The sequence below is a fragment of the Nicotiana attenuata genome, chromosome 6, assembly GCF_001879085.1.
Source record: "Nicotiana attenuata strain UT chromosome 6, NIATTr2, whole genome shotgun sequence".
NCBI classification, from domain to species: Eukaryota; Viridiplantae; Streptophyta; class Magnoliopsida; order Solanales; family Solanaceae; genus Nicotiana; species Nicotiana attenuata.
Window position 1 is genome coordinate 26,594,252 of NC_031994.1, and position 25,936 is coordinate 26,620,187.

Here is a 25,936-nt window from a genome sequence, read left to right on the forward strand (position 1 = left end):
AAATCCACCGGCCGGGTTTACACATGAAAACTTATAAGCTTTCATAAAGGTGTATCATCAATCTCTAAACCGAGANTGTATGTTGACTCCACTTATTTTCTTCATATGTTTTATATATATATTTTGATATCAAATTCCTGACTCTGCCACTACCGTTGATACTTCTTGCATGGTTTGTGATAATATTCATCTATGTTCCTTCGTCAAATTGTTCAACCACTTCATCTAAGATTAAAAGTTTAAGTTGTTAGTGTTAATAATTGATGCCTGTGTGAACTAAACCATTAAGTTTTCTGCATATTCTGATACCATATTAAATTGAATACGCTTTTATTCACTTAATTATATTCTTAACATTGATAGTTGTTCTTTTGCAGTGTTTTTATGCTAGGAGAGATGGTTGAAGAGGTTACAACGACAAACATTATTATGGTTTACAATTATTATCCAGCTTTTCTCGATTTTCACTAGTTCGAGGATGCTGCATGCTAGGTATATACATATAATATAAGATACTATAACTTTCTATTTTTCTTTTTCCTTTTCCATTGTGAAATTTTAAGCTCAAACACTTAGCTATATTTATCGAGAATTTCTTTTATTTTTTCCTTCTATTATCTGCCATAAAAAAAGAAGAAGAAGTATTTATAAAGAAAACCAAAAAAACAAAAACACTGGTATATTGTAATTTCTCCAATTTGTTGTACGTTGTTGAATGGATGTTAATTATAACATGATCATTAACGCTGTTACTATGTTGAGTTTAATATATGACTCATATATCGTCTGACCGTTTTTTTTTTTTTTTTTGATCTCCTAATTACAGGCATACTCCATTAATGAAGGATCCTCCAGTCAAATTGCACATCTCACATCACCATGTAAAGTCCCATAATGACTTTTTGACTTTGTTCCTTGACTAATTAGTCGGTAGGGGTATACAAAGGAAACCGACAAACCGCATCAACCCGATAATCTGAGTCAAATCGAGAAAAAAAATTCTACTATGGTTTGGTTTGATTTGGTTTGGTGTTGAAAAAAAAAACCCGACCATAATTGGTTTGGTTTGGTTTTAACTAAAGAAAGTCAAACCGAAACCAAACCAACCCGACATTACATATATAGAAATTTTAGATATATTTAATATATAAATATACTTATTGTGATGTAATTTATAAATATTTCTTAAAAGATTTCATAATTTTAATTTTTGAGGTATTATTTCAAGGTTGGACTTAGAACTTTTGAATGTTCCAATAAGTTTTATAGCCATTAACATTAGTAAATTAAATAGTGCTAACAAAAGCCCAAACCAAAATCAAATCAATACTAATGCTAACAAAAGATATTTAATTCAATATTACGAACGGGAATACATTGAATATTTATTTTTTGTTTTGCAATAATTTAGATAAAAATGCATAATCTATTTTTATTTTTTCTTAGCATTTAGTCATGTATTTAATACTCCCTTATTAGTCTACTTATTTTAGCATTGAGTACTCTTAGATTATGTTTATTTTCTTATGGCTTTTTAATAAGCAATATTTATATTACATAATTTTATTGTCTTTATTGTTGAATATTTTAGGATAATGTCATGACATATCATATAATTTGTATTATTTTTGTGGAAAATACTTTATATAGTTGCATCTTACTAGGACTAAAGAAATATTTTGAGCACAATTTATATGTTTTGTTCTACGAAAATTTTCCCAGAAAAAAAATCCGAGTAACCCGAAAATCCAAGAAAAATCGAGAGTGAAAAACCCGAGTTTTATTGGCTTGGTTTAGTTTTTATATTTAATAACCCGACATAATTGATTTGGTTTGGTAATTGTAAAATCCGAACTAACCCGACCTATGTACACCCCTAGGATTAATAGAGGTCCGAAAAAGGATTTGATTTCTATTTTTTAAGATAGCCCAAAGAATAATAGGAGTTAAGATGGGTAATGGTACTTTTTTATTATTCGTAACAGACCATTGAATTGTTGTTGTATTGAATGAGAGGATTGTAGGTTCCAATTGGTTTGGAGGGATTTGTATGTTGAATAAATCCCATAATAATTTTGCTTTTGATAATGTTATGGATAAGTGGTCAATCGTTTCGGTAGTGTTTGGGCATGAAGTACAAGTGTTTAATCTAATAATATTGCGATGGTATTAATTTTCCGCTGTAGGTAATTTGTTATTAAAGAGTAGCCATAGGAAGCATTTTATTTTATTTTAAGCATGTGTTTTCCACACCCATTGATGGGGTGGAGAAAATGGGAGGTGAAGATTTTTGGAGTCTTGTAACTACATATGATAAGCTGATTTTGTGAGATAAATCAGAGGTTGTATTTTTTTAAAAGAAGAAGTCTTTTTTGTATTCTGAATGTTGAATGTAAGTATTATTAATTTGATATATTATATTCATGGGAATGTACATGGATAGTTCCGAAAGGTCCCACTCATTATTGGGAATGATAATACTTTGGACAGTTTTTGTTATATCTAATTTCGGGAGGAGACCATGTATAAGAGACCTTAGGGAGTCATTTGACCCAATCAGATTATCTTCCCAGAGACTAACACTGGAGTCATTGCCAATATTCCAAACGATTCCTTTATTAAAAGTCGAAATATTTTTGATAATATTTTCCAGATGTATGAGTCGGATGGTTTTATTTTAAACTCATTTTGAGGATAGCGTGTTTGATATTTCCCTTTTAAAACTCTAGCCCAAAGTTGGCATGGATTTGTAAAAAAACGCCAAGTCAGGCTAGAAAGTAGAGCTGAGTTTTTTCCATTAGTTTTTGGGGTTCTCAATCCACCTAGTCTTAGGAAGTGTAACAGCTTCCCAATTTTCTAGATGGATTCTTCTTTTGTGTTCAATGGAACCCCAAAGGAAGTTGCGTTCAATACGGTCAATTTTTTCTATACAATTTTTTGGTAATAAATTTATTTGCATTGTGTCATTAGAAATTGTTGCTAAAACTGTTGTGATAAGAGTAGTATGCCCTGCAAGGGATAACATTTTTGCCTTCCGTCCTTGTGGACGGTTATTCATACGATCGATAGTATATTGATAGTCAGTGCTTTTAGAATGGTGATTAGTGATAGGTAGTCCTAAGTAGTTACCAAACTTTGACGAGGGGGATATGTTGAGTGAGTTGGCTATAATATCTTGGGTGTTTAGGGGCACATTTTTGGAGAAGTAAACTTTTGATTTGGCAAAATTAATTTTTTAACCTGAAGCAGTTGAGAGCTTGTTGAAAATATTAATAATAGTAGAAGTATTCCTATTGCCAGCTCTTGCAAAAAGTACTAAATCATCGGCAAATAGTAGATGCGATATTTCTGTTGGCACCCTACTAATTCTTATGGAGTCCCAAAGGTTTTTGTTGATAGCTTGATTTATCAAACGTGTCAAAGATTCCATACAAATAATGAATGTATAAGGAGATAGAGGGTCACCTTGCCTAATTCTGCGATTTGGGTTGAATGAGTTGGATGGTTTGCCATTTATTAAAATGGATATGGAGTAGGTTATGACGCAAGACATTATAAGGAAATATTAGTTTAGGAGGAAAATTTAGACTAGCTAAAGATAATATCTAATAAAGAACCATTCTAGACGGTCGAAAGCTTTTTCGAGATCAATTTTGAGCATCATATGGCCTGCTCTACCCGTAGCTTTGTTGAACGTATGAATGGCTTCCTGGACAATAATACTGTTATCAGTAGCCCTGCGCCCTTGAATGAAGCTACATTGGTTTGGACTAATAATTTTCCCTAGTAGTGGCCTGATACGGTTAACTATAATTTGTGTGATAGTTTTATAAATTATATTGCAGAGATTGATAGATCTATATTGGGTGATCATTTATGGGTTGTTAACTTTGGGAATGAGGGTGATGTAAGTAGAATTAATTTCAGGAGGAATGTGGGAAGAGGAGAATGCATCCATGCAAGTTTTGGTCACAACACAGTTATATAGTGTCATCCCATAACTGTTGAAAAAATAGTGGATGGAGGCCATCGGGTCCTGAAGCTTTAAGAAGTTTTACGGGTTTAATAGCTCATACTATAAGTTTCAGTATGAGCAATGATATTGTTAGAGAATCATTCAACTAGGGATTTGTTGCTCAAAGAAATTTATTTTTATGTGAATCGTATATATCACAAGACTTGTAATAAGAGAAAGCTATTTACGGTCAAATTCATTTTTAAAAGAATAAAGTGAATAAGAAAAATAAGAAATTTGAAACCGCTAAAGAAAGGGGATCGGGCAAATATTTGGGGATTTAAATAGTTTTTTGGGGGATAAAGGGACTTGAACCCTTATTGATACCGGTATTAATATATAGAACAGGACTTTATTTTCATTCTCGTCTGATTTTGTAATATGATTTACGGCATTTAGAATTGCTAAAATTCGTAAAATACTAAGAGTCTATTTGGATTGGCTTTTAAAAAGTAGCTTTTCAGTAGAAATAGCTTTTAAGCCAAAAATTTTGGCTTATTTTAAGCAATTTTTAACTTATTTTAAACACTTTTTAACTTTGACAAATACTGAAAAAAGCTAAAAAGAGCTTAAAAGCCAATCCAATCACGCTCTAAGTCACTTATTGTTCTCCTTGTGAGCAATCGGAAAAAACGAACTTGTTAAAATGCAGAATGAATTTATAAGACGGCAATATATGGATGAAGATAAATTAATTTCAAAGTCTAGAGGTAAATTGGCGGCTATAATTCTTTATAAAGAAGTAAAATGTAATTAAATGAACTTGGTACTTTCCACAGAAAAAAATTAATTTATATTAAAGAAAAAGAGTGTTCCTAAAATTCACAACATAAATAAAAAGAAAGTAAAATATTAAAATAATTTCCTGAAATTCCTCAAAAGAAGAAGAAGAAAAAACCTATTTAAGAAAGAATCAAATTGTCTTCGATTTCTAAAATCTAAAAGTAAACAAAGAAAAAAGCCTTTTCAAGAAGGAATCTACGTAATTGCTTTCAATTTTAAAAATTCAAAATGTAAATAAACGAAGAAAATATTTTTTAAGAAGGAAACAAATCGTTTTCCGCTTCTAACTATACCAAAATATAAATAAATTAGAAAACTTTTCCAAGAAAGACCAGATTCATGTTCAGAATATAAAGATTTTCCTACTAATTCCTAACACAAGTTATAATAACGGAAATGTTATAAAACAATAAAGAAGAATATTGCAAAGTAAGAGAGAATTCTTATTGCTTTTTGATGAATTACAATGGAATATGACCTCTTTATTTATAGGGAAAGAGTGACCTAGCCACCAAGTAAAATCTCTAAAACCTCTCTAAAATATCTGCATTCACCTTAAATACAATTCTATTTATAACACACCCCAAATGTATATTCAACAGATAATGTGCCTCATTAAAACCTTAATTAAAATAAAATCCAGTGGGAAAAAGTTCTAGTGAAGCAAAAAGAGTACGCATGTTTAGAAATACACCTTTTGGTTGCCTCGATAAAAACTTTACAAGGAAAACCTAGTGGGACAAAACCTTGTTAGGAAAAAAGAGTACAACGCGTATTAACTCCCCTCAATTCATATCCTTAAGCCATCGCATTACAATCTTGTGCACCATCTTCAAAAAATCATTGGTAGATATTTGATAAACAAATCAATCATATTAACTTGAATAAATATATTGCATGTAATGTTCTTTATATAATGTCATGGAATGACTTTTTCAATATCTATGTAGAGGTAAAAATTCTCTCTATGACGATATCATGCTTATAGTTATAGCAAGATATATGTGTGCACAAATTGCACTTAGAATGTGGTACTTCATGACCAAAAATTGTATATGCTTAAAGTAATTTAAATCCTTCGGGGATTGTCATATAAGTTAAGTCATATAAGCCATATAAATGGACTTGAGATGTATATCAAGTTTTCATGTCATGCTAGACATATAAGATAGATAAAGATGATTGCACACACCATTGACTTTATGCTTTCAAGTGTTAGAACTGCAGGCCAAAATTACTTGTCTTTCGTATGAAACTAATTCTACTTGAATTGCTTCTTCAAATTTAAGATCCTCACATATATATTTAGAATTATAATAGATATAGTCGACGAATATTTCTGTTACAACCCATGTTTTGTACACGAAAATACGGCGTAAGTCAATTGATGGAAGCTCAGAAATGAGATCCTCTGAAAAAGGTATATAAAGTGATTTGATGGTGTTACATCCCATTTCTTTTATAGGAATTTAAGAATTAATATTCAAGGACGAATATTTTTAAGGGTACATGTTGTTATACTCTGTACTTCATACGTCACTATCATTATAGGATTATCTAATGTAAGCTCAAAAAGGATGAAGTCTTTTTACAAGGAGAAGAAAGGTCTGCCGAAGTGTTAAGTAAGTTAAAGGTGAATATGTGACTTTTTAATCATGATTTAAATGTGTTTAAAGCCGTGATATGACTATATATGATGTTTGTTTATGAAATATAAAGTTTGAGAAAAATCGGATTTAAGTTGCGGAAAAACCGACTAAGGATATGCCTTGTAATGGAGCTTTTTGAGAAATAAATTTCGTGAGCTATATATGGTCTTTTTGGGGCATATTATATATCAAATTTAAGGTCTTGGAATGTATTTTCTAACACTTTTAACCGTTAATTCATACGATATCCGGATAAAAAGATATAAGCGTCTGAAGAAGGACCTATGCGAGGGTGCCAAGTGGCACCTTTTTTACTTTTGGAAAAACGGGATATTTACATCCCAATCTCGTCTCCTTCCCCATTATTCCAGAGACCTCGACCAAATAACACCCCCAAACTCACCCTCAAGCTCCCCACAAGTATTTCCAATAATATTATCATCCCGGGCACGAAATCAAGAAGTAATAACGCAAGAACGATCCCCACGACGTAAGTATCGCTATATAATCTCTCTTTTTCTTTGTAATTTGAGTTTTGGAAGGTATTTTGAAGTTAATAAAAATTTCTAATTTCTGGTTTCAAGATCTTAAACATCAAGGAAGATTTATTAATTTATTTCATAATATTTAGAATTCACGGGACAGTGATCGGAAGCCGTGAGTTCGAGTTATTTGATTTGTAATGGACTGTTTTGTGGGCTGTTTCGTGTAGCTTTTGGGCTGTATATTTTGCTGCTATTTAATGGATTTTGGGAGGATAAATGGTGTGGAGAAACACCACATAATGTTGAAATGATGGATTAGTCATTGTTTATAATATTTTCGGGGTGTTGGACACTACTATAGTCGTTGTTTTTGGTATGAATTGATTGGGGTGTGTTGGGCTGTTGTAAGCTAAATACAACATGGACTTTGACTTGAATCTACTGTAGGAGGTAATTATATTGTGTTCCTACAGGTGCTTAAGGTTATATTGACATCGCTTGAGTTAAATGGATGAACTAGACATGAACTAATGAATAAAGTTGCTAATTAAGAATAATTGGAGTTGTGGATCATTTTCTTTGGTATGGATATATGGTATAAGGATGGAATTATTGATGAATGAATTCATTATCATGTTATGATGCTATTAAGTTAAAGTTAAAAGTCTATAAGGGATGATATGGGGTATACAAATTTCAATTGGAGCTTGTCGCTCGTCGTAAAATAGTTATGACTTGTTGTTGTTTTATGATGTCTTGTTATTGATAATTATGTATTGCTGGATTTCTCTGGTAATTATTGTTGGTATATGATATTGGAGGAGGCTCTTGTTATAGGGGAGATGCTGCTCGAATTTATATAAACGAGCTACAAGTTTATGTTGCAGATTTAGCCTTTATTCAACACTGATTTTGAATCTCCTTATGCAATGGTAGATTGAGTTGATTTGTTTTAAGAGTAGCTTGGGAGGTATTAAAGACTCACTATGGTTAAGGTATGTTAAGGCATTTCTTTCTTTCCTTTGGCATGATCTAAGATGAGACGAACATAAACGATATGCTCTTTCACAGCAGATCTACTCCTAGAAACTAAGGTTTCCCATGTTGTTCTTTCCTTATAAAGTTATTTTTAGCAAGTATGTATGATCCTTGAATCCTATACAAGCTCATATTGATGGTATGATATCCATAATATTAATCGAAGGTGCAACGACCTTATGTCACTTCGAAAGGTTTAGAATGTGATTCCATGAGTCTAGCATGCATTATATATAGTATCTATTTTACTCTACCGAGCCGCACTATAGTTGGCCGGGTACGACATCTATTGTGAAACCACTGATCAGTTGGATTTACCGAGCTCCACGTGGCTGGATACGATTCTACCGAGCCTTATGATGGCCGGGTACGTTTTTACCGAGTCCTCTTTGAGGCCGAGTACGATATGAAGTTGATGATGATGCCCACAAAGGCGTATGTTTTTTTAAAAGTTTATGTGTATATATATATATATATATATATATATATATATATATATATATATATATATATATATATATATATATATATATATTATGCATTTCATGTCAGTAGCCCCCAGAGGCACGCAGATGTTACAAGTTGTATCTCCTCTCTCTCTCCTTATATTACAGTTCTTGCTTATGCTTTCCTTCTTTACATACTCGGTACTTTATTTGTACTGACGTCCTTTTTGCCTGGGGACGCTGCGTTTCATGCCTGCAGGTTTCGATTGATAGGTTGACAATCTTCCTAGTAGGCTATCAGCTCAGCGGAGGTGTTGGTGCACTCCACTTGCTCCGGAGTTGCCTATTTGGTCAGTATGTTTTGGATATGTTTTGATTGGTATGGCGGGCATTATCCCGACCTTTATGATTTTATGTAGTCTTAGAGGCTTGTAGACAGATGTCATGTATATGAAAATTGTATGGCCTTATCGGCATATGTTTAGTGTATGAGTGATCACTTTGGTTTTATAGGCACGTATGTCACATGTATAAGTTTTTATTATGTCAGGTCGTCCAATATTTAGTATTCCCTTATATTTTATTTTTGTTATCTCATGACGACCTTTCTAGGCCATTTACCCATAGTATTATGATATGACAGATACGTTATGTTGGTACTCGGTTGAGTAAGGTAACGGGTACCCGTCGCGGCCCATCAGTTTGGGTCGTGATAGAAGTGGTATCAGAGCAGTTCTGTCCTAGGAAGTCTTCAAGCCGTGTCTAGTAGAGTCTTGTTTATGGGTGTGTTGTGCACCACACTTATAAGCAGGAGGCTACAGGGCATTTAGGACTGTGACTCTTTCTTCTTGTTCTAGATCGTTTGCTAGAGCTCATTGTAAGAATTCAAACTCCTAAATTTTATTTTATTCATAATACAATGATTCCTACATCTAGAAAGACAGTTGGTAAGAGATTGAATTTTGATGCGAAGGAGTTGAGTTAGAGCAACTCGATTTTGCATCATTCTTATAATGACTAACTATGAGGTCTTCAGCAGATCATATGTGTACTAAGATGTGTAAGTTTCTTGATAAGGAGCCCTAAGGCAAGAATATCTATCTACTCGTATGGTAAAAAGTAATAAGTGAATCGGAAAGTAGACACAAGTTTCAGCAAGTAAAACAAGCAAGATGACGAAGGGTACGAGGTACCGAGTTAATGAAGATTATCATTATTTACAATTTAGGCAGAGCAATGTAAGTATTAGTGTTACCTTCAATATTAACGGTGATATATACAACTGACCACACCCATCTCAGTTGTGCCCAATGGGAGCTAACAAATATATTTGTAAGAGAAGAATGTGATATCAAGAGTTAGTTCGGGCTAGAGTAACCCAAAATTATGGATGGATTGTTATCATTAACTAATATTTCCGAACGATAGTGCAAATGTGGTAATATAGCTTCTTGTGAGATACCCATATGGTGAACTCTAGAATTGTACAGTCAGATATGAGTACTAGAACATTCAGAAATTTTAGAAGATATGCAGTGGGATCCTAGAAGGGAAAAATATTTCCATTAGTATGGCTCCAGCCCCGAGTAAAAAAAAAAGAGAATGTTAGGCATTTTGAAGAGCCAGTGAGATGAAGCAAGGGGAGCTAAAAGGGAAAGAACATTTTGTCAGAGTTTTCAGAATAAAGTGATAGATAAAGATATTATCCGGAGAATAAGAAGAGAGTAAATGAAGCATCATGAGTAAGATGTGATATATGTGTGATAATAGTAAATAAAAATATGACACGACGACAGAGTCTATAGTCAAGTGATGGAAAATAAAAGAGGTGACAGGCCTTGAGGCAATAAAAGAGTATAAGCCATAAAGTCATATCCTTATTTCGAGAAATGAGTTGGTGACTTCAAAGTGATTACCAGGAGGAAAGGTTAGACCCCAGAGTAATAAAAATCAGTATGTGCTGAACAAGATAAACCGAACATGAATTGGGGACTGAAGGATTTTATAATGGTTGATATTGTTGATACCCAATTTTTTCCTATGTATTTTTATACCCAAAACACTTCCAAAATAATATATATGTGCATATATAAGCACACCAAAAGGTTTTGGCATTTTTAATGATTTTTTAAACCAATTTAGGGCCTATTTTTACACCATAAAATCCAATAATTATTCCCAAAGCTTGCCATTTTGGAGAATAATTTTATTTTATTCTCATATTTACACCAAAATTTAGCAAGCATGATTTTTGCACATTTTTACAAATTCGTTTGGTATTTTTAAAGCCAAATTGCATATAATTGCAATACTAGCCTCTTTAAGATTTAATAGCATTTTGTAATTACAAAATTGATCTCAATATTTTTAAATTAATATTTATACACTATTTATTGACTCGGTACCTTTAATTTGTTTTTAAAACATCTTTCACTATTTTTTGTAAAATAAAAGGAAAAATTGGCTATTTCAATTGTAGCCTCAATTCATTTCAATTATAACCCAAATTCCATTTCCATTTCAGCCTGAAATCAGCCCAATTTCGAACTCAATTGGACCAGCCCAATTCATTCAAACCCAGCCCCTTGACCCGTTTAATCCAACCCGCCCGGAAATCCTTTTAATCCAAGCCGTTGATCATTTTGATCAACGGCCACAAACGACCCTTTCCTTTTTAATTCTACCAACCCCCTAACCCTAACCCTCATTTCTCTCAGACAACTGCCTCTGAAACCTCTTCTCTCTCAAAATGCTCTCAAGCACTCGAAACCCTAATCGCCTCCCTCGTCTTCTCCGACCATTACCTCACCGGAGTCCATGGCTTCTCAGGCCATGGACGGCCTGTGCTCACTTTCCTTCACTCCTAAGCCATGGGTGTTCGAGATTTTGAGGTCTGACCTCGATGGCGTTCGTTCAGATCTTCTCAGATCTGTGGTTCTATGGCCTTTCCGGCCTTGCTCCGACGTATTCGAGCTTTAGAAGCCTAGCCATGGCCATCTCTGACTCAAGACCTCTTCCAAGCCTTCTCATTTCTAGGGTTTCTGAGAAACCCTAAAGCTATTCAAGGTTCCTTCCTCTTTTATTTACTTAGATCTCTGGTGTATCTGTGCTATATTCAACGTTTTAAAGCTTTTCCCCAATTTTCTTTTCAAAATTAGTTTGCTTTCAATTTAGGGTTTTCGAAAAATCTCAAAATAACTTCCGACGCTTCTTCTTCTTCCTTTCTTTGTGTGAATCTGTCTGTACCATGTTCGTATGAGTTTTTCTCTTGTGTTCTTATGATTGCCATATGATGCATGTTCTTCTATTTTTGTGTTCTGTTCTTCCCTACTGGGTTCTATAAGCATGCTTCTACATGTTTATCTCGTATGTTCCTCTACTGTATTTTTACTGAGCTTTTTGCTCCTTGCTTGCCTTTACTGAACTTTGTTTGAACCCTAAGCATGTTTCATCTATTGTTTTCCTAAACCTGTATCGCTTTTCTTTTCTGAACTTGTTTGAGTGACAAGCTTTGCCTAAGTATATTCCTTGTGTTTCAAACTTGTCGTTCTCTATGTTTGTTTTCTCACAAGTCTCTGAAAGAGACTACTGAGCCTGTTCTATTTGTTGTTTTCTCGTCTATGCATATTATTTGAGTCAGAAACCCTAGTATTTGGGGGTTTTTTGGCGAGCTTGACTTTGTGTTTGGACTAGGGTTCCATTCAGAACCCTTGACTCTCTTTTCAGACTCATTCTGAGTCTATGAACCTAACTTTCTTGGTTACTCTAATTTCTTGCTAGTTTTACAACAACTCTCTCTTATCTCACATGTCTGTATGCTTTTATATGACAAATTCCCTTCTTTCAAAAGGCCTTTGGCCAGCTCGTGATTGATTCCGAGTTCCTTTTAAAAAAGGTTTTATTGTGTGTTGTTGATTTTCTTTAAATTGAACCCCTTCTCACCTTTTTCTGGTTGGATTCATTCACACTAAGATTCGAATCCTGATTTTACTGGCTGTTGATTGATTGTCTTTCCTTGTTTAACCTAAACCGTGTACTACTAAACTATTTCCTTAAATAATGCTCTTTGTATTTACCCCTATTACACTGCTTTAGAAAAGATTCTTAAAACAAATCCTTTCCTTATTTATTTTGCCCGTTTGAATCAAATCCCTTAACCAAAGGGAAACAGCTTGTGATTGATTTCAAAACTATTCTCTTACCCTTTTCTTACTCACCTTCTGCACTATAAAAAGGCCTGCCCTTTTGCACTAAACAGACAAGGTTCTCACATGCTTTCACAGACTTTTCTGCACAAAAACACAGGCTTTTACACACTCGAATACTGAGTCCTTTCACAAAAATTCTACTCTCTTCTTCTCTTCTGTGCTTTCTGAAACAACTCTTAGTTTTCTTCGAGCCCTTTCAAGTGTTCTGTTGAGAACTTAAGTCTGCTCCTGCTGACTATTTGCTGTGATTGCTCTGCCATTCTGTTTATTTTTTTATCTCGCAACTGGTATGTTCTTCTTAATTTAATAATGCTCCTCCACTACATGTTTACTTTCTAAGTTTGTTGTGTTTTCTTCACTATGTTTCTGCAATCCTGTTACTACCACTCTTATGTGAACCCTTTTCCCTTTCCCCTTTGTATGAGAGTTGTGGTTCCAGCCATAGCAGCACTATTGCTGTCTATGGCCCTGAACTGGGTTCTTTGAACTCCTTAACTCAATCAATTCCCACTTCCCTTTTCCCCTATTATGTGTTTGAGCCTTGACTTAGGTCTGATAGTGTTCTGATCACTATCCAGAATTAGGTCTGACCTTCAAGGTCTGCTCCCAACTTGTTTTAACCTAAACAAGTGGTCAGGGGTGTGCCAGCCTGCACTTGTGGCTGGGCATGACCACCATTTGTTATGGTTCCCCAATCACTTTGCACTTATTCCTAGTCCTAAGTTCTGCCCCTCTCTTGCAAGCCATGCTTTGGGACCCTGGAGCTCCCTCTGAACTTGGATGCCTGAGGGCTGGCTATTCCGCACTGCACTATTCTAATTCTAAAAATGACATCCTGAGTGTAAGCAATGCCGGGAATCCTTGAGATTCCTTGGAACTTTGAAACACTTTGGATAAAGAGAAGGCTTTGGAAATCCGGATCCGGAATTGGTTAATCACATGTTATTGGACATTAAGATTGAATTAGGCAGTTTGGATCTAGCTGTTAGTTTTGATGTATTTTCTTTCCTTCTTTTGGTCTGTAATAATTTGTATAAAGAACTTTGGGGAATATAGTAAAATGGTGTGGGAGGGCTTTTACATTCTTGCATCAGTAAGGGTAGAAACCATGCTTTAGGATTTTAATTTACTAGAAATCCTGCCTATAGGATTGTTCAATATTTCTGATTCCACATCACCTAGAGACCATGCCTACAGGGTCAATGCTTCATTGTGCTACAAGTCACATAGAAATCATGCCTATAGGACTTAATGTTCATGTAATCAATGCATATAGAAATCATGCCTATAAGGAATGCATGTGCATTAGGCAAACTGTAGGGTTAATTAACACAATCATCTTTTTACAAGTTCAATAACATGCTTTAAAAAATTAAAAAATAGATATCATGCCTATAGGACTGTGCATCAAACTCGTCTGATTCGCTTAAAGTAATAATGATCTAGTAACTGGTCCTTAATGTTTTAATCCAGCAACATTTTCGAAAGTCTTAATCATTTGACAAAACTCTCTTGAATCAGTGTACTTTTACGTTCCTCAAATCGACATCTTTTCTGAAATAGTTTCCTTCTAAACATTCTGCCTAAACGTTTTACTCAGACTCTGAAATTGTCTTTTAAAACAGTTTTGTAACTTACTCTTTCCTTAGATATTTCTGTCTCTGAAACTCTTTCACAACCATTTCTGTGTTTTATACTCGGAGTCTGACGATTCCTTTTTCTCAATTTACTGCAGTCCATACTTTCTTTTCAAAACTGTTCTGCATTAGACTACTTTTTCCTGAAACCAGTACCTTTTAAATCACTCGCCGAGAATACCTTAATTTCTGACAATTGGATCCAAGTTACCTAATGCGGACTCTCTATCTAAATATATGTGTTAAACCAGTCCGTTCGCCATTTAAGTTTAATTTAAAGACCAAATCAGTATGTGCCAAGACATGCTATACTAAGTGTTTGTTTGATTAAGGGGTTTACTTGAGCCTTACCTATTTGTTTTGTTCATTCCTATATTTGTTACTTGTTTTGTATGTCGCAATTAGAATTTTATCCTTTGAACTCCATATATGCCTATATCCCTTTCTTTCCCTTTTAAGATTAGAAGTCTTGATACCTGGGACTGATAGGTTGGAACGGGTACTAGCATGCAATAAGTAAACGAGACTAATCGCGTTCAAATACCTTAATGGGGTGGGAAGGGTAGAATATGGATATGATGACCGGTGCGCTAATATCACATGCGACCCCTCTTTTGAGGAGCGATTGCTGGATATTGCATTGATGTGATCCATATTTTGTATAAACCTAGGACCCCTTTCCCTTTTCTTGCAAATGTTTTCTTTAAATTATGTTTTTCTTCAAATAATCCTTTTCTCTAAAATTGTATTCCTTTCTTTTCTTTAAGCTTTCAAACTTATTTGTGATCCTTATGTGCAAACTTTACTTGCTTCTTCTATTTTTTTAAAGTCACAATTATAGCATGGCCGGGAACCACACTAGTGGATCTTGAGGGGTGCCTAACACCTTCCCCTCGAGATAATCTCTAAGCCCTTAACCGTACTCTTGGTTTTCCTTCTTCTCAAAATTCTTCATCTCTTTAAAGTGTACTAATGCACTATAATCATTAGGTGGCGACTCTCCAAAATTTCATAACCCAATTCTCGCGAGAGAATAAGAGTTGTCCTTCCATAATGTCATATACCCGATTTTCGGATCCTCCATCCAATGAAAGAGGGGGCGTCGACAGATATCATGAGAATTTCAGAGATAACATTCCGACAATAATAGAATGGACAACAAAATAATAACCTTTAAGGTTCATTCAGGAAGATGTTTCCCTAAAGCAAGCAAGTGGAGCAGAGTTAAGCTTAAGGGACTAAGTGTTCCAGTTACACTATGTCACCCTTGTGCGTAATAAATTCGATTATCCCCGGTATAGAGGGGTTACCGCAAGGCGAGTAAGATGTTTGTGAAGATGTGAAAAAATGGCAAGAGAAAGAGGTAACTATGGAATAGTAAAGGAGGATTGAGGTAAAATGGTGAAAGGAATGAGATAGAATATATTCAGATCCTATAAATATGATATGACTCCAGAACATTATGCAAGTATGACGCTGGAGAGAAGCGGTAAGGGTTGCGCACCCGATGATGTTGATAAATAAGTGCAAATGAACACTTGATACATAAGGAGCCAGTGCGAGAGGTAACCTAATACAAAGTAATGAACTAAAGAGAGATTTCACGGAATATAAATATGAGAATGGACCAACGAGTGGTTTGTAGTTGATTCAGGAAGAGCCAAGTTATGGCTATACAAGAGGTTATAAGCAAATCAGCAGATCATGCAAGATAAACGTAGTGAATCCTAATCTAGTAAATTTAGTCTCGCAGATATGATGTCGTAACCATGAGAAATATTCAGCTAGGAGTTGGGTTACTAAAGGTACCGTATAAGTGTTACGGAAATAATGGAGAGTACCACTAAGGAGACAATCAATACCTAAGTTTAGAAGTAACCCTACGAGCACAAGGGCACGAAGTTATGTAACTAAGGATGTTTGTCGAGTAAGAATATCGAAAATTCCTTCGGGTATACAGTATAACAAGATCGTAACTTTACAAGATCCAGAAGGTCTCCTTAAGTACTACAAAGGAATACTAGCTGAGGAAATAAGGAAGAAGGCATCAACTTAAGCATAACGATATAAAGAAGAAATGGTCTTGCAACAACAATCTCACTAAAATATGGTATACACTCCATAACAAAGTGGCACCTATCGTGACTAATGAACGGGAAGTCAAAAGTGATATTTGATATCATATGAGTTATAGAAAATTCAAGTATTGGTGGGCAATAAGATAGCCAAGTATTCATGCAACAAGTGGCATAATGACCAGGAAAAGTGATTGTTTACATTTAAAGAACGCTGAGAAGGCACGAAAGGAATTATTCAATCAATGATCCAGAGTTAATTACGTTGTGAATGCACTTAAGATTTTAGATTTATATCCATGACATTCATACAGCTATAGGAGACTCTGGTATAAGGAAAGAAAGAATTAAGTCCTCGTCACCGACAAAGACTTGAATTGTTATGGATGCTACATAGAGTCCATGAAAGACTAATGTATTAGCTAATACCCTAAGTTGAAGATTGGAAGATAGCCTAAGCTTAATTAAAGGCTGATAAGGAAGAGGACGCTCGAAAGTTACATCACGAGTCCGATTGTTAGACCGAGATGATTATAGAAATCGTGACTCAAACCATAGTAGGAGCACTTTTAATAGCAGAGGTATAAGAGAGATAGTACAACAATCATATTCTATAAAAGCTCTACGATAAAGCAATTAGAAGAGTACCAGCCTCATAAGACGTTAATATGAAGCTCCCACCAGATTGTGTATCCACCAGAGTTGCAAGTATTATAGTAGAGCTTTAAGGTATGGATGTGAATTCCACCAATATAGAAGGGAGGCTATGAAATCGATAGAAGATACAATGTGAGTATGGTAAATGTGAGTGAGAAGGTGGCAATAATAGGCAAGGTCTCCGGATTAAACCCGTCAAAACAAGAAGGCTGATAATTTCCATGAGCTATAGAAAGCTCGGTACACTTTGAATGAACTCAGAGGAGTCTAAGAACATGAGCAATTAGAAGAGATGGAATACTGTCCTGGTAGTAGAATAAGGGTGTAATTGTGATAGTTAAGAGAATGACGTTTGGGCCTTTGATTGATTAAGGATTAAAAGAAAAGGGATTTCATGGATGGCACGGTATTAGAATTCCCCCGTAAGATGAATACGTTGGGATGTTATGGAAATACAGTTATTGAAGTATAGTATCATCCCTAGGTGCATCAAGAAAATCACTTCAGATGTTTCCGATTAGACGCGAGCCTTAGTGACAATGTATTATATCCGGGGCGATGGTTGGAGTTAGTGAAAGACTATGACGTTTATATTTTACATCATCCCCGGAAGGCGAATGTAGTAGTCAATGCCCTAAATCGTAGATCAATGTGTAGCCTATCATATTTACAAGCATAGAAGAGTGAGATAGCTTGTGAGATTCATCTGCTAGCTAATCTTGGAATTCGATTATGATATGCAGGTGGTACCAAAGTTACTACTTAGGATATGGAAACCTCCTCTTTATTAACTGAAGTGAAGTAATGCCAGTATGAAGATCATGTGCTAGATCATTAAAGAGATACAATCCCTCAAAAGGAGAAGACACTATTTGAGATTACAGGAAATGGAGTCCTCAGATATCAAGGTCGATTATATATTCCTAATGTGGCAGGGTTGCGCCGACAGGTTATGGGACAAGCAATGAGAAAGTAACCTAGAGTTGTGTAGCACACCTCGGTAATAATGCCAAGGCTATAAAACGAAATATAGCAATAGTCGTACATTCAGCAAAGTACCAAGCGAAGAGCTTAAGTATACCTATATATTCCCAGAGGGACATCTTGTCATAGTTCTATGTATGTATTCACAAAGTGAAGCCAAGATATTGGCAAAAAGCTGGAGGAAAAAAAGGAGAGAAAAGTCGTACATAAAAGGACATAGTCGTAAAGGATACATCATAGAAGGTAGTCGAAGTTACGAGATTGGAAGAACTCCGGCCATAATTCGCGAGGTGAGAATAGGCCTAAAGGGGGGAATGCCCTAGTTTTTGGATTTCTTCATAGAACAATTGCCTAGATGACAATGGACAATATTAAAGTATTCATAAGAGCCATATGGTATGAGAATGAGAAGCGCATCAGTCAACATTCGAGGACGAATGTTCCAAAGGGGGGAATAATGTTACAACCCATGTTTTGTACGTGAAAATACGGCGTAAGTCAATTGATGGAAGCCCAGAAATGAGATCCTCTTAAAAAGTATATAAAGTGATTTGATGGTATTACATCCCATTTCTTTTATAGGAATTTAAGAATTAATATTCAAGGACGAATATTTTTAAGGGTACATGTTGTTATACTTTATACTTCATACGTCACTATCATTATAGGATTATCTAATGTAAGCTCAAAAAGGATGAAGTCTTTCTACAAGGAGAAGAAAGGTTTGCCGAAGTGTTAAGTAAGTTAAAGGTGAATATGAGACTTGTTAATCATGATTTAAATGTGTTTAAAGCCATGATATGACTATATATTGTCGACGCCCCCTCTTTCCATATCGCGGACGGGAGGGTCCGGAAATCGGGTATACGATATTAGGGGAGGACAACTCTTTACTCTCTTGCGAGAATTGGGTTATGGAGTTTTGGAGAGTCGTCACCTAATGATTATAGTGCATTAGGACACTTTAAAGAGATGAAGAATTTTGAGAAGAAGGAAAATCAGAGTTTGGGTAAGGGCTTAGAGATTATCTCGAGGGGAAGGTGTTAGGCACCCCCAAGATCCACTAGTGTGGTTCCCGGCCATGTTATAATTGTGACTTTAAGAAAATAAAAGAAGCAAATAAGGTTTGCACATAAGGATCACAAATAAGTTTGAAAGCTACACAGAAAAGAAAAGAATACAATTTTTCAGAAAAAGGGATTATTTGAAGAAAACATAATTTAAAGAAAACATTTGCAAGAAAAGGGAAAAGGGGTCCTAGGTTTATACAAAATATGGATCACATCAATGCAATATCCAGCAATCACTCCTCAAAAGAGGGGTCACACATGATATTATCGCACCGGTCATCATATCCATATTCTACCCTTCCCACCCCGTTGAGGTATTTAAACACGATTAGTCTCGTTACTTATTGCATGCTAGTACCCGCCCCAACCTATCAGTCCCGGGGTATTAGGACTTCTAATCCTAAAGGGGGAAGAAAGGGGTAGAGGCATATATGAGGTTCAAAGGATAAAATTCTAATTTCGACATACAAAAACAAGTAACAAATATAAGGATGAACAGTCAAACAAGTAAGGCTCAAGTAAACCCCTTAATCAAACAACACTTAGTTTAGCATGTCTTGGCACATACTGATTTGGTCTTTAACTTAAACAACAAACGGGCTGGTTTAACACATATATTTAGATAGAAAGTCCGCATTAGGCAACTTGGATCCAATTGTCAGAAATTAAGGTACTTCAAGCGAGTGATTTTAAAAGTACTGGTTTCAGAAAATAGTCTAATGCAGAAGGGTTTCGAAAAGAAAGTATTGACTTCAGTAAATGGAGAAAAAGGAATCATCAGACTCCGAGTATAAAAACACAGAGATGGTTGTGAAAAGAGTTTTAGGGACAGAAATATCTAAGGAAAGAGTAAGTTGCAAAACTGTTTTAAATACGATTTCAGGGACTGAGTAAAAAAAAAAGTTTAGGCGGAATATTTAGAAAGAAACTGTTTCAGAAAAATACTGATTTGAGGGACTTAAAAGCATACTGAGTCAAGAGAGTTTTTGTCAAAGAATTAAGACTTCTGAAAACGTTATTAAAACGTTAAGGACCAGTTAACAGATCTTTATTACTTTAAGCGAATCAGACGAATTTGATGCAAAGTCCTATAGGCATGATATCTACTTTCGATTTTTTAAAGCCTGTTATTGAACTTGTAAAAGATGATTGTTTAATTAACCCTACAGCTTGCCTAATGAGAATGCAGTCCCTAAATACATGATTTCTATATGCAACTGATCACACGAACGTTAAAGTCCTATAGGCAAGATCTCTAGTGATTTGCAATATGACTAAACACTAAACCTTATAGGCAGAATTTCTAGATGACTTGCAGCATAATTAAACGTTAAACCCTATAGGCATGGTATCTAGGTGACTTTGAATTAGAAATAAAGGACAATCCTATAGACAGGATTTCTAGTAAGAGAATTAAAGTCCTAAAGGCATGATATCTACCCTTTATTCATGCAAGAAAGTAAAAACCCCTCCCACACCCTTTTACTATATTCCCCAAAGTTCTTTATACAAATTATTACAGACCAAAGGAAGGAAAGAAAATAAAATACATCAAAACTACAGCTAGATCCAAATAGCCTAATGCAACCTTAGCGTCTAATAACATGTGATTAACCAATTCCGGATTCCAGATTTCCAAAGCCTTCTCTTTATCTAGGGTGTTTCAAAGTTCCAAGGAATTTTAGGAATTCCGGCATTGTTTACACCCAAGATACCCATTTAGAATTAGAATAGTGCAGTGCGGAATAGCCAGCCCCCAGGCATCCAAGTTCAGAGGGAACTCCAGGGTCCCAAAGCATGGCTTACTAGAGAGGGGCAGAACTTAAAACTAGGAGTAAGTGCAAAGTGATTGGGGAACCATAACAAATGTTGGTCATACCCAGCCATAGGTGCAGACTGGCACACCCCTGACATTTGTTTCGTCAAACAAGTTAGGAGCAGACCTTGAAGGTCAAACCTAAGTCTGGGTAGTGATCAGAACACTATCAGACCTAAGTCAAGGCTCAAACACATAATAGGGGACAAGGGAAGTGGGAATTGACTGAGTTAAGGAGTTCAAAAGAACCCAGTTCAGGGCCATAGGCAGCAATAGTGCTGCTATGGCTGGAACCACAACTCCCATACAAAGAGGAAAGGGAGAGGGGTTCACATAAGAGTAGTAATAACAGGATTGCAGAAACATAGTGAAGAAAATACAACAAAACCTAGAAAGTGAACATGTAGTGGAGGAGCATTCTTAAATTAAGAAGAACATACCAGTTGCAAGATAATAAAACAGCAGAACAGCAGAGTAAGCAAGCAGCAAGAAATCAGCACGAGCAGACTTAAGATTGTATGCAAAACACTTGAGAGTTCAGAGAGAACTCAAGAATATTTCAGAATGTAAAAGGGAGAAGAGGAGGGTAGAAAGCAGAGATACTATAAGTTGAGAAAGCAATTTCAGTGTTCAAATGTGTGAAGGCCTTTTTAATGCAGAAAAGTTGTGTCAAAAGTGTAAAAGGGTAGCCCCTTTTATAGTGCAGAAACAGGTAAGAATAAGGTAAGAAAATAATTTGAAAATCAATCACAGGCTGTTTCCCCTTTGTTAAGGGATTGATTTCAAACGGGCATGATAAATAAAGAAAGGGCTTTGTTTAAAATCTTTTCCAAGGCAATATAACAGGGGCAAATACATAGAGCATTATTTAAGGAAATAGCTTAGTAGCACACTGTTTGGACAAAAATAAGGAAAGGCAATCAATCACAGCCAGTAAAAATCAAGGTTTGAATCTTGATACGAATGAATCTAACCAAGAAAGGTGAAGGGGGAACCTAGTTTAAATAATAATCATCAACACTCAATCAGACCCTTTTAAAAGGGACTCGGAATCAATCACAGGCTGGCCAAAGGCCTTTTGAAAGAGGAGAATGTCATATAAAAAGCATGCAGAGACAAGAGAGAGTTGTTGTAAAACTAGCAAGACATCAGAGCAACCAAGAAGGTTAGGTTCACAGACTCGAAACGAGTCTGAAAGAGAGTCAGGGTTATGAGTGGAACCCTAGTCCAAACACAAGGTCAAGCTTGTCAAAAAACCCCAAATACTAGGGTTTCTGACTCGAATCAGATGCATAGACGAGAGAACAACAAATAGAATAGGCTCAGTAGCAAGTTTGAAACATAGAGAATACATTCAGGCAAAGCTTGTCACTCAAACAAGTTTAGAAGCGAAAAAACGATACAAGTTTAGGAAAATAGTATATGGAGCATGCTTAGGAAGAACTTAAAAATCTGATAAAGCAAGCAAACATAAAGAACCTAGTAGGAAATACATACAATAAAAATCACATAGCAGAGATAATCATACGAGCTTAGGCTAAAGGCACAGGAAAGATGCAAAGCATAGAAGGATCATGCTTAACAGAAAGAAAAAGCGGAAGATCAAATACGTGCGTAGCAGAGAAGAAACATACGAGATAAACACATATGAAACACACATAAAGAAAAGAGATGAAAGAATCAGAACGTTTTCTAGAAACCCTAGTTTGAAAATCAAATGATTTTAAAAGAAAAAAAAATTAGGGGAAACCCTTGAAATATCGAATATAGCACAGATATAGCACAGATCTAAGAGAAAACAAACAGAAAAACCTCGAATAGCTTTAGGTTTCTCTGAAACCCTAGAAATGAGAAGGCTTGGAAAGGGTCTGGTCTCGAACAGATCTGAGCCATAGCTAGGCTCTTAAAGCTCGAACACGTCGGAACACGGTCGGAGAGGCCACAGAATCACAGATCTGTGGAGGATCTGCTCGAACACCATTGAGGTCGGACCTTGAAATCTCGAACAACCAAGGCTTGGGGGGAAAGAAGGTGAGCACGGGCCGTCCATGGCCTGTGAAACCATGGTGAGATTGATCGGAGAAGACGAGGGAGGCGATTAGGGTTTCGAGTGCTAGGGAGCGTTTGAGAGAAGGAGAGAGTTCGAAGGCGGCGGTCGAAGAGGAAATGAGGATTAGGGTTAGGTCATTTGGAATTAAAAAGGAAAGGGTCATTTGTGGCCGTTGATCAAAAGGATCAACGGCCTGGATTTAAAATAATCCCGGGCGGGTTTAGTTTAATGGGTCAGGGGTTGGAATTGGGCTGGCCCAATTGGGCATCAGGATTGGGGTCAATTGGGGTTAAGATTGAAATGAAATTGAGGTTATAATTGAAATGAAATGTGGCCAAAATTGAAATAGCCAGTTTTCCCCTATTATTTTATAAAAATTAGTAAAATGTTTTTAAAAAGAAAATTAATGCTATTGAATCAGTTAATAATATATAAATATTAACTTAAAAATATTGGGATCAATTTGTAATAATAAAGTGCTATCAAATCTTAAGGAGGCTAGTATTGTAATTTTATGCAATTTAGCTTTAAAAATACCAAATGAATTTGTAAAAATATGCAAAAATCATGTTAACTATATTTTGATGTAAATATGAGGCTAAAATAAATTAGTCACCAAAAGGATAATTTTGGGAATAACTATTTGATTTTATGGTGTAAAAATAGGCCATAAATTGGTTTTAAAATCCTTAAAGATGTCAAAACCTTTTGATGTGCTCATATATGCTTATATATGCTATTTTGAAAGTATTTCGGGTGTAAAAGTACATAGGAAAAAATTGGGTATTAACAGCTGCCCTTCTTTACTCGAGGAGGATGAAAGAGTTGTCGGGTAAAGACAAGATGGCCAATTTTGACCGAATCGGTGATTGGAAAGAATTTTGACCAAGCCCTGGCTTCTGAGCTGCCTACATATCCCTGGTTTTACAGCAATCAGGCCATATGTAGTTCAGGAACCATTGACGGAGTGTATCGAATGGGGATTCGAAAAGAACAGACGCGATGCTTTGGCTTGGGAAAAGGCGTTTGGAGTCAAATAGGCTGCGGAGAACCGGAGCGGAATCGCTCCTGCTGAGACGGTTGTTTGCTAGCCGGTATACCTGCAAGTGAGCCATGTAGCGTGTATTGTGCATAATTTAAACATGATGCAAGTTCCCGTTGGACCATGAATGCTGTCTTTGGACGGTTAGGATGACGTCCTCAGACTATGATGTCCTGGGTCATGAAGAGCATAAATAAAAATTCGCAGGCCATGAAATGGTGTTCTCGGACTATGCAGATGGTGCCTCCGAACTATGACGCCTTCGAATAAGTTGGCGATCTTTCAGCCCATGAAAAGGTGGCAATCTTTCAGCCAAATAAATGCAAAAGGTGGCGATCTTTTAGCCAGAGTGAAAATTTAAATGCAGGTGGCGATATTGCAGCCATTCGAAGAAATAAAGTGGCAGTATTTCAACCATGCAGATGGAGACACTGCTTAGTCTCGAAAGGCAGGTAAGTAGCCTTATGCAGGATGGAGGTAGAGCTTAACCTCGGAAGGTAGATAGATAGCCTTATGCAGAATGCAGATGGAGACAATGCTTAGTCTTGAAAGGCAGATAAATAGCCTTATGCAGGATGGAGGTAGAGCTTAACCTCGGAAGGCAGATGGATAGTCTTATGCAGAATGCAGATGGAGACAATGCTTAGTCTCGAAAGGCCGATAAGTAGCCTTATGCAGGATGGAGGTAGAGCTTAACCTCGGAAGGCAGATGGATAGCCTTATGCAGAATGCAGATGGAGACAATGCTTAGTCTCGAAAGGCAGATAAATAGCCTTATGCAGGATGGAGGTAGAGCTTAACCTCGGAAGGCAGGTGAGTAGCCTTATGCAAAATGCAGATGGAGACAGTGCTTAGTCTCGAAAGGCAGATAAGTAGCCTTATGCAGAAATGCAGGAATGTAAAGAGTGAATAGTAGTGAGATTTTCTTAGCTGATAGCAGATTGCGATATCGTGGCCGCTGGGGAGGTTGGGTGTAGATAGTAAATTTGTGAATAAGCGATCGTTCTGATGGTTTCCCACCTAAAAGGTTCAGATGATTCGGGACCTGTATCCAAAGAAAAATCGTGAGTTCTGTAGAGGGGGAAAGGTTAGTTCATCTTCCCGTGGCTCCTGACGTCACGTATCGTTGGGGTAGCGTGGCTAAACTAAGGCTGTTGGTGGGCCGGTCTGGGACCGGGACCGGACCGGGCCCGCGGTCCTAACGGGCTAAACGGTCCCGGCGGGCCGGTCCTGGTGGGCCGATCCCTTAATGGGTAAGAAGCCCGTGACGGGCCGGTCTTGCTCGTGTAGCCCACGAGACCGGGACCGCTAAGCCCGGGACCGGCAGGCGGTCCTGGGCCGGTTCAACCGGGCCTAGCGGTCCTAACGGACTCCAACGGCTAATTTTTAAAAAGAAAAAATTTTTTTTTTTTAAAAAAATAGCCAACGGTCAGATTTTAAAATCTAGCCGTTGGCCTTTAATTTTCAACCGTTTGGAATTTTAAAAAATAGCCATTTGGCCCCCAAACTTTATTTTAACCCCAAACTTTATATAATTACACTTTTCCCCAATTCTCAACTATAAATACCCCCTCATTCTTTCATTTTTACTCACCAATTCATCAATCTNCCGAGTCCTCTTTGAGGCCGGGTACGATATGAAGTTGATGATGATGCCCACAAAGGCGTATGTTTTTTTAAAAGTTTATGTATATATATATATGTATATATATATATATATATATATATATATATATATATATATATATATATTTATATATATATGTATTATGCATTTCATGTCAGTAGCCCCTAGAGGCACGCAGATGTTACAGGTTGTATCTCCTCTATCTCTCCTTACATTACAGTTCTTGCTTATGCTTTCCTTCCTTACATACTCGGTACTTTATTTGTACTGACGTCCCTTTTGCCTGGGGACGCTGCGTTTCATGCCCGCAGGTTCCGATTGATAGGTTGACAGTCTTCCTAGTAGGCTATCAGC

General features: G+C 36.2%; 1 long non-coding RNA gene across 1 annotated transcript; it reads left to right on the top strand.

Annotated features, from left to right (window-relative positions):
* LOC109226735 lies at window positions 6,822-25,935 on the top strand. The gene is made up of 3 exons (XR_002068119.1): window positions 6,822-6,937; window positions 7,770-7,927; window positions 25,894-25,935. It is a non-coding gene; the product is annotated as an uncharacterized LOC109226735 (long non-coding RNA).